The 10,043-nt window shown below is 38.2% G+C and overlaps 1 long non-coding RNA gene across 1 annotated transcript; it reads right to left on the minus strand.

The window, feature by feature from the left end:
• Positions 1-3,647: 3,647 nt before the first annotated feature.
• Positions 3,648-6,507, minus strand: LOC113050028 (uncharacterized). Its single transcript, XR_003276701.1, has 4 exons — positions 6,042-6,507; positions 5,647-5,701; positions 4,276-4,400; positions 3,648-3,743 (listed from the first exon to the last, which is right to left on the minus strand). It is a non-coding gene; the product is annotated as an uncharacterized LOC113050028 (long non-coding RNA).
• Positions 6,508-10,043: the final 3,536 nt, after the last annotated feature.

The raw sequence follows: 10,043 nt of genomic DNA on the forward strand, positions 1-10,043 counted from the left end.
AAACTTCTATATACTTTTATCTTAAGTTTTTAATCAAGGTATTATACGAGTATACATTACAGTGATAACATCTTTAGATGTGCATTTTCTACCTTTACTTTTTATGACAGTGTAATCTAAAAAAAAGCCATTGTAATTTTCTTGTTTTAGAAAGTTTTATATATCAATCAAAACAATGCTATAAATATAAATGTAGACTGTTCATGAAAAGCAGACAAAGGCAGCCTTAATTGATTTGTGAATTTTAATGCTTAAAGGAATAATTTACCCACAAATTACTTCTTACTACTTACCTTCTTTTGTTCCAAATGTGTATACATTTCTTTGTTCTGTGGAGCACAAAAGAAGATTTTTGAAGAATGATGGTAACAAAACCATCAAGTAGCTGGTGGCAGTGGCAGAGCTAAAGTTACATGGTGTGGCCAAGGCTAATTCAGGAGGTCAGAAAAACAGTGTATAACTCCAAACCGGTATAAAAAAATGGGAATTATATAAATTAATACTTTTATTTAACAAAGATGTTTTCAATTGATCAGAAGTGATGATAAAAGACATTTATAATGTTACAAAAGATTTATATTTCAGATAAATGCTGCACTTCTGAACTTTCTTTTCATCAAAGAAACCTGAAACAATTCAAGATTTTTATTCGTCACATAAAAAATTATATATAGCATATAAAACCAGCAGTGAAATTCTACTCTGCTGTTTTCAACATTATAATAAGAATTATAATAAGAATTTTTTGAGCAGCAAATCTAAATATAAGCATAATTTCTGAAGGATGTGATTGGAGTAATGATACTAAAAGTTAAGTTTGGAGATTGCAGGAATAAATTACATTTTAAAATATATTCAAATAGAAATCAGTAACAGTTAATAGTAAAAATATTTCACAATATTACTGCTTTTATTTTGGATCATAAAATGCAGGCTTGGTTAGCAGCAAAAAAAAAAAAAAAAAAAAAAAAAAAAAAAAAAACAACACACATTAAAAATATTTTTGACTGGTAACGTACACTTTACTTTTTCTACATTTTTCTAAACTATACAGGGAACCCTTACCATTGTTTTGTATACAAATTTTATATTAGACCATTTTTATAAGAACATTATATCTATACATTGTATACAATGTAATTTTTGCATTACATTTTTAACAAGTTTATGGACACTACTGAGTGAATTTTCTGCTGTTAATATCTTCTAGCTGCTGTCTTTTCACAGTTGAAACACTCGTTGATTACATGATACACTATACATTCAGTAAGTTGTAATGAATCTTTCAACATGGATCAGATGTTCCTTCAGTGTTTACTTCATGCTAATAAAAATCAATAAAAATAAAAAAAACCTGAGTATGGAATGAGACACTGTGTCCTCTAGGAGGCGCTATGGGGGACACCTTGTCGTGACCCGAGTCTGAAGCATACATTGAAAAAACACCAACTTGTTGGCCGGCGACAGCCTCTGACGTCACTACCGGCCCGACTATAAACAAGCACCGGGACGCAGTGTCTTAGGGTGTACTCACACTGCCAGTTTGAACCGTGCCCGAGTGCGTTTGACCACCAAAGCGCGGTTCGTTTGACTAGTGTGAGTGCTCCGAATCGTGCCCGGGCGCGGCTCGATTGGCCGGCCCTGGCCCGCTTGGAAGAGGTGGGCCAGGGCACGGTTCAGTTGGACTCGGGCGCGGTTTGCATGCAGTGTGAGCGCTAACCGTGCCGGGGCACGGAAAAGGACGCTTTGCATCACGGTTTTGCGACGCTCCAAAACCAACATGGCAGGGAAAGGGTCGCTTTGGTCTACGGCAGAGGTGCAAAACGCATAAAAAAACGAAAAACTGCAAAGTCCTTGCTGCACTTCAGCTGGTATCTTGCAAACATCCTCATACGAGCAGCACGATTACGTGAAAATGTTCGCGCCACTAAGGCGACACATCTGTTTAACAACAGGCTGTGGACCAAACAACACAAAATTATCCACAAAGAAAACAGAGCGATGCACTCCATTGTGTTCATAGAGCGCCGCTCTTCCTGTTTATCCCGAAACCGTCGCACCATAATGACGTAAGCATGCTCCGGCACGAATGCTGAAACCCTATATGTGAGTGCAGGCCAGAGGGGGAGTGGGGAGGGGGGACAATCGTACTCGGGCCCGGTTCATGGCAACCGTGCCTAGTGTGAGTACACCCTTATTCCCTACTCAGGGAACCATGGTTACATTCATAACCTGAAACGTTCCCTTTCAAGGGAATTTCGAACTGCATCCTCTAGGGGGCGCTATGGGGAACAGTATACACACTCCGCCATGCTGAGGGGAGTGCAGGCCAGAATCATGGCGAGTACTAAGTACCAACTCTACCATTTCCATGGGAGTCGCCCCTGGGACGTCTGTGACAGTACCCCTTACGGCCAAAGGCCTAAGCTACATACCCAACTTAATTGTTAGAGCCTCGGCCCAGGGTAGAGATGAAGGCTTGGAATCAGGAAAGATTCCTTTAAAGGGATACGGCTAAAGAACCATTAATTAATTACCAGCACTTTTTCCGTTATTGTACGGGCACTTCCGTAAACCTTAAAACGGATATTTCTGTAGATTTACCTGAGTTTTTCTGTACCATTGACGGACACTTCCGTCAAACCTAAAATGGAAAATTCCATATTTTCCTTAAATTTTTGCGTCATTGTACGGACAATTCCGTAAACCCTATAACAGATATTTCCGTAGATTTACCAGACTTTTTCTTTACCATTTAGGGACACTTCCATCAAACCTAAAATGTAATATTCCGTATTATTAAAGTACTCAATCAATACCATTAAAATGACACTTCAGTCATCCTAAAATGTTTAATTCCGTACAAAATTAAAATAAAATATGAGCAGGTACCTGTACAATATTGGTGTTTCACCAAATAATGGTCACAAAGATAAAGATTTTATTATTTTTTTAATACATGGGGTAAAAATTTATACAAAGACAGGGCTGTCATTATTAACAATTGCTACAGACTAATAGTCAATAGTCAAGTGAAATTACATAATGTTCCTATAGAACACATTATTTAAAAGCACAACATGTGAATTCTGACATCAGTTACTTTCCCTCATACCGTTCCAAATCCATACGATTTCCATTCATCTTTGAAACACAAATGAAGAGTATATTTTATGAAATCTCTGCTTTCTGTCCCTCCATTGACAGCCTATGCAACTACCATTTCAAGGTCTAATACAGTATAGCTGTCAGATTTCATTAGTGTTCCAAAAATGAACAAAAGTCTAATAGGATTGGAATGAGACTTTTCATATAATATTACGGGTGAACTAAACCTAGTTAGATTAACTTACCTTTTATTCATGCTAAATTATCTGCATCTACAATTGACATAAAAAAAAAATTAAATAAAAAGCTTGTACAGCATTTGAAAATAAAGAACAAAGATTTATGCACTCATTCCTGACATTTTAATGTTAAACTAAGAGAACTATACAATCTAAATTAAGATCAGGGCTCCAGGTGTTAGTGTGCTTTTAGGATCTCTTGCCATGTGCCCGTTTGAGGAAATTTTTTTTTTTTTTTTTTTTTGCTGCATGTTCAGTCCAAGTCCTAAATTGAGATTTGAAAAAAAACAAAAACAAAACCTTGGAATCTAGAAGTAGTTCAGTCATGAGTCTTGGAAGCGTAGATTCCCTTCATCTGAACCTTTGACGCTCGGTCAGGATTACTTAACAGGAAGACTGTTAATGACGAGAAATGAAAATTAATGAAAGTGAAGTACAGAGTAATGTGCAGAACAGGTTGTGATTGAATTATCAAGTTCCATTTTAAGCATTGCTTATAAAATGCTAAACTTGCATTTCCAGTGGTCTCCAATTGCACCGGTCACGTGATCTTGTCAAGAAGGTTTTATTCGTTCTTAACCCGTAAATCATTCAATTATCTTCAGAACACAAAATTAACGTAAAATTACAGTTGAACTACTGATGTCACATGCACCATTTTCACGAAGTCCTTATACTATATTTCTGTGCCTTGATCGTGGTAGGGCACTTGCTGTCAATGGAGGGTCAGAAAGCTCTCAGATTCCATCAAAAATATCTTAATTTGTGTTCTGAAGATGAATGAAGGTCTTACAGGTTCGAAACAACAGGAGGGTGAGTAATTAATGACAGAATTTTTGCTTTTGAGTGAACTAACCCTTATTATTTTCAACTAAATGGCAACATAACAAAATGCTTTATACACAGTTTTATTAGATATGTTCCTTACATTTGAATGAATTCCAGCGTAGGTGCCATTCTCCTCTGGATATTTATGTTTAAAATAAAACAAAGAGAATGTGTAGCTCGGCCGACCACAACGGGGGAGGAAATGGTAACTTGTGTGACAGCAATCTGGAATCACCAATAAGAAATTATAAACAACACATTGTAAATTCAGAAAGCCACTCCAAACATTGATTCAATCTTTCTGTTAACTGACTAAAGGACTCCATGACTAATTTCTTGTCAGTGTTGAACATCCCTAATGGTAAAACCATGATGGATAGCAAAATTCAATTTGAAATGTGCAAAATGGCAATGCAATACATAAAATGCCAATGTAGTTTTGTATTTTAATTAACATTTTACCATACATGTGTCAAATTTAGTGCAAAATAAAAACTCAGTTATATAATTTACATTTGCCATTTTCTACACTAGTTTTAATATGCAAATTAAAAACATTTTAACACTTTATAAGTTGCAAAATTACAGTGAAAATGCATTACCCAAATTTATTAGATGTTTAACATGTCCAAGCGAAAAATCTAGCTAAATTATTATTAATTGCCGTTTTTCCTAAATGCATTTAGACTTGGGGGGTAGGACACTTGGGATTGCAATTTCATCTTACTACCTCATGAAATTGTAGCAAAAATGCAGTGAGAATTTCACAATGCATTCTGAGCCAAATGTGTGAGTGAATATACACATATTGTGTGTCCTGTTGCTGACCCCCACCTTGATGTAGCCTAACGATTGACAGGTCAGGGGCGTGATGCATTTCCAAATGCGTTTCAAATCCACACTGACTTTATATTCATTGCGAGGTATTAAGTGAAAATGCAACTGAAACATCTTGTAAGTGTCAATCCACTTCTTCAATGCACTAAGAATAATAGAAATTGAAACCACCATTTTGTGGCACCTTTGGCTCAGAATGCATTCTGAAATTCTTACTGTATTTTGCTACAATTATCATGCTGTATTATGATGAAAATGCAATCCCAAGTGTCCTACCCCCAAGTCAAAATTTGTTTAGGAAAAACAGCATTTAAATGATAATTTTACTACAGTTTTTGCTTGGACATATTAAACAAATCTAATCAATTTGTGTAATATATGTTCATTTGAATTTTGCAACTTATAAAGCATTAAAATATGTTTTTATTTTGCATATTAAAAGTATTGTTGTAGGAAATAGCAACAACATTTTGCACTAAATATTGGACATGAAGGCAAAATGTACATTAAAATACAGAAACACATTGCTGTTTTACATGTTGCATTGCCATTTTGCATATTACATTTCTAACTGAATTTTGCTACACATAAGCTTTCATTAATAAAAACTTAATAAATAAAACATAATACAAACCCGTGATAAAAATGCAGGGGGGGCTTGGGATGCAAAGTACAGCAGCAATTATGACCTGCCATTAGAAAAGAAAAAGAAAAGAAACAGAAACACCATCAATGTCATGAACTACTGTCCCTTTTAAACATGACTCACGTCGACGGACATTTGACACATCCCTAATCTTTACATCAGTCAAGACTTATTAACTTATTTGAGACTCTCACTCGCCAAAAATGTACATTTTGTGCGTGCTTTTGTCTGTGTAAGAGTGAGAGAACTTGTATGAAGCACCATTCTCTGTGCGTGCATGACGTGTGTGCGTTCACAGACAGGGTGCCAGTAAAGTTACAGAATTAACTTATCGTGTGTGTGTGTGTTTAACATAAATAAGCCGATGAAATGTCTAAACCTACCTCGTTTGGCAGAAAAGGTGCGTTATCCTTGAAGAACGCCGTGTTGTCAGATCTTCTGCTCATATAATCTTTTTAAAATAAAAAGTCGTAACGTTAATGGAGTCTTCTTTTCTTGACAATTGCTCTGCCTGCTCCTGTTGAAGGCATAAAGCACTCTAAACACAGTTGTACCGCAATTCAGATTTAACGTTATCACAGCTGCTCAATATCACCTCAGAAACATTAATACGCCTGATGCTTCAGACATGCTCATTAACAAACACGTTACACCGCATCAACAACAATAAAAAGGTAATAAACCTTTATTTATAAAACTAAAAAAGTGCACTGCAACCACTGCAACACGTACCTCCACGTCGAGTAAATTAACGTTAAGATGTGACGGTATGCTGAAAATGTTGAATGCAACGGCTCCGACATTCATTTGCCAAACAAGCCAGGCAGCAACAAAGTTAACGATACAGTTTGTTACATTTAACAAAGGAAGTGTAGGAACCATTCTCAAAATCCTAAATCCGACTTTAAAATGAGATTTTGACAGAGAGTATCTCCGTGAATAATGGCGCCTGCAAAAGCATTGGTTTCGCGCCGATTGTAGACTGAGCTTCTTGTACCCACAATGCAAAAGCGTAGTTAAAAAAAAAACGGAGAAACGACTGTAAAAAGAAAATACAGACAATTCCTTTAAATTATTACGGTATATTGTACTGTATTTTTACGGACTTTTTTTACAGTGTAGGATATAAGAAAGAATTCAGAATACTAGTGTGCGAACTTACCACAGTGTGGATTTCAGAAAGTGTGCAAAGACTTCAAGTGCACACTTACCATAGCATGGATTTTCCAATAATGTTCTAAGGAGGGGCTCTCGTGGCACTCCGATAGAGCAGCTCATAGATGGAATAGTGCATCTCAAAACAGTATGTCAAATCGATCTATGGAAACAATTAGAGATGTTCCGATACCCTTTTTCTCTTCCCGATACCGATTCCGATACCTGGGCTCAGGGTATCGGCCGATACCGAGTACTGATCCGATACCTGGGTGTATATCTGTATATACTACTAGCCCTGTGTAAATTGCTAGAATTTTTTTATGGTGTGCTTCAGACAGATCCCTCAATAAAACATGAACAAATACATGGTGAACTACTGTATTTATTACAGTATTTTTATTATCTAACATGAATTTGACAGTATTATTTATTTTCTTATGCAAAAAAGAACTTCAAATGCAGCCAAAAATCTAACACCGCAAACTAAAAAAGGTATTTAAGTTTTACAATATAACTGTATAAAAAAACTGCAACAAAAAAGATCTATTAATCAGATAATCTCTTTACAACAAAACAAGTAAAAAACAAGCAACCATCTAGGCATAATTATTATTATTATAGAGACGTATTATTATTACTGTAGGCTACAACAGTAGCTTTATATATTGTCAATTTACTCATGTAAACCAAACATTTATTTTAATGGGCTGCCATGAAGATCTTTGAGTGTCTGTGTTTATGATATGACAGTATTCTCAAATGAAACGGTAAATTCTCATGAAGTGACGGTTTATGCGTTCGTGTCCTCATGACACACAGCAGAGACTACAAAACAGCGAGCTCTCGCGCATCTGTGCCAGTCACCCACAGAGATGTAGATTTTGCGGGAGTAATATTTAAATAGTATTTTGCAGTTTAATATTCACAGACACTAGTATATATTCGGCTACTGTCTGGAGCCCTGCGCTTTGACTTACACGGAAGCGACTGAACGCAGCTGCCGGTACTGAATATACTCGAGAGTCTGTTACCGGTACTACAGAGACATACTGCTAACCACTGATCTATAATATAGTAGCGGCTTCACTGTGTTTTGGCAGTTTAGAATGTGATGAGTGATCCAGTCATATATAGATAAGGGCTGCTAACGCGTTTTCATTTCTTCTTCGCTGCTCTAAACAGAGGTTGCTTGTGGCAACACAGCACAACTTCCTGTGTTTTCAATGCATTTTGAGCAGCGAAGAAGAACCGTGCAGCGGTTAGGCAAAGCTTGCGGTCATAACTAGGTCTTTTTTAAGAAAATGGTATCGGATCGGTATATGGGTTCATGTACTCGCCGATGCCGATGCCAGAATTTGTTGTGGTATCGGAGATATTTCCGATACTAGTATCGGAATCGGAACAACTCTAGAAACAATACTGGAGCGCTCTGGTGAAAAAAACCTGAGAATTCAGTCTGATATGAGAGGAGAACTCCGAGCTCAGTAGCGTGCTCATAAGTGTTCATGTGCACACTGACCACCACGTGGTTTTGAGAAAGTACACAAAGCTTAGCGTGTGTACTTTAAAGGTTCCTAAGCATCGCAGAGGCGCTGAATCGCATGGGAGAGGCAAGCTCAAATTTTAGAAACCTCGGATGGGGGGAGCATCACCTGAGGCAGCATATACAAAAAGACTTCTGTAACTGCCACCTCCACTTCCCACTAGATGCGACAGCACCACTAAGTGGCCAGGAGATCCCTCAGGTTGACCTTGCTGGACATCCATTAAAATTCCCTGCAGTGCTGTGCCAGGCCTGATGATCAAGGAGACTTCCTCAGAAGCCTGTGATCTCAGCCCCTAATATCGGAACATAAAGCCGGATGGGTGGTGCTGGCGAGTTTTTAGTCAACACTGTAATTGAGCACTGCAAAGGAAACTCACTTATGTGTTTATTAGTAGACACATAACCACCAGCAATTTAATACACATAAGTATATACAGAGAGGGTTACATTTACTCACCCACCCTCCTGCGCTGAAGCCCTGCTCAAAAAAAAACATAAAAAACATTATAGGTCCAGCATAGGAGACTTATGTGAGAGGTTTCCACCTAACCTCGATCAGGTGGAGAGCTGGTGGTTACAGGGGAATTTGGAAGGGGAGGATAAAAGCAGAAGTTAAAAATCCCCAAAGGGATCGAGTAGATACGTCGGTATCATTCCGATACAGATGAGAACGATTCCTCTAAGGGGGGGGGGTTAAGGGATCTGAAAGCAGCAGAGCGTGCCTTCGTCTCCCTGAACTTCTCAATCACCGTCTCAACGGAAATACCGAAAAGTTCAGAAGGAGAAACCTGAGCATTGAGAAGAAAACATTTTCTTTCTTCCCGATGTCTCTCCACTTCTACCATGGCCGCCATAGTCCTGCCCATGGTGGAGGCAGCCTGCTTGGTAGCACAGAGAGAGATCTGTGGTGCGGCGCAGCTCAGCTACCTGATCAGAAAAAAGGCCCCCGCCTCTATCTAGGTCTCTTAGAAGATCAATCTGATATGCTTGAAACACCAGCATCAAGCCACGGCCTGAACTCCTACTGCGTATGCCTTGCCATTTAAGCGAGATGATATTCTAAAGGGGCTTAGATGGCAAGGACGGAGCTTAAGAGAGGATGTTTCCCCTGCAGAAATATATATTTTTAAATCTTTCTAGAGGGGGCATCCCCTCATGGCCGTTTTCGTGCATTACCTCGATGTTGGCAGATTTATTTCGTGCCAAAACCGATGGATGCAAGAAGAAAACGGCCTCTTTCTTTTCTTTTTGATCTCTGCGTGGAGATCATGATCATGAAATGGAAGGCTCACCTGAGCTGGAGGGCTATGGTCAAAAAGATAACGCTCATCGAGTTTTTTTTTTTGCCTCACAGTGTTACCTTGTTAGCGCACTCTAATGGAAAGTCCCTTTTTTTTACTTTGCCGTGGCACGATCAATAACCTTCAACAGCTTTACATACGCAGGGTAGGAGAATTGATAAGGCTGAGCCTCAGCTTCTTCACCATCCTCAAATATATCCTGCTTTTCCTGGGTAAAAACCCAGCAGAGCACTAACCTCAGTATCAGAAAGTGTTAAAGATATAACACCATCCTCCCGAGGCTCTCTCTCGTCTGCCGCCATTACGAGCGTGAAAGGGAAAATTCCTCTTTATACCATTCAGACAGATCCACCTGTATTCTCACAAGCTCATTCTCTTCC

Source organism: Carassius auratus, chromosome 30 (genome assembly GCF_003368295.1).
Source record: "Carassius auratus strain Wakin chromosome 30, ASM336829v1, whole genome shotgun sequence".
Lineage (NCBI taxonomy): Eukaryota > Metazoa > Chordata > Actinopteri > Cypriniformes > Cyprinidae > Carassius > Carassius auratus.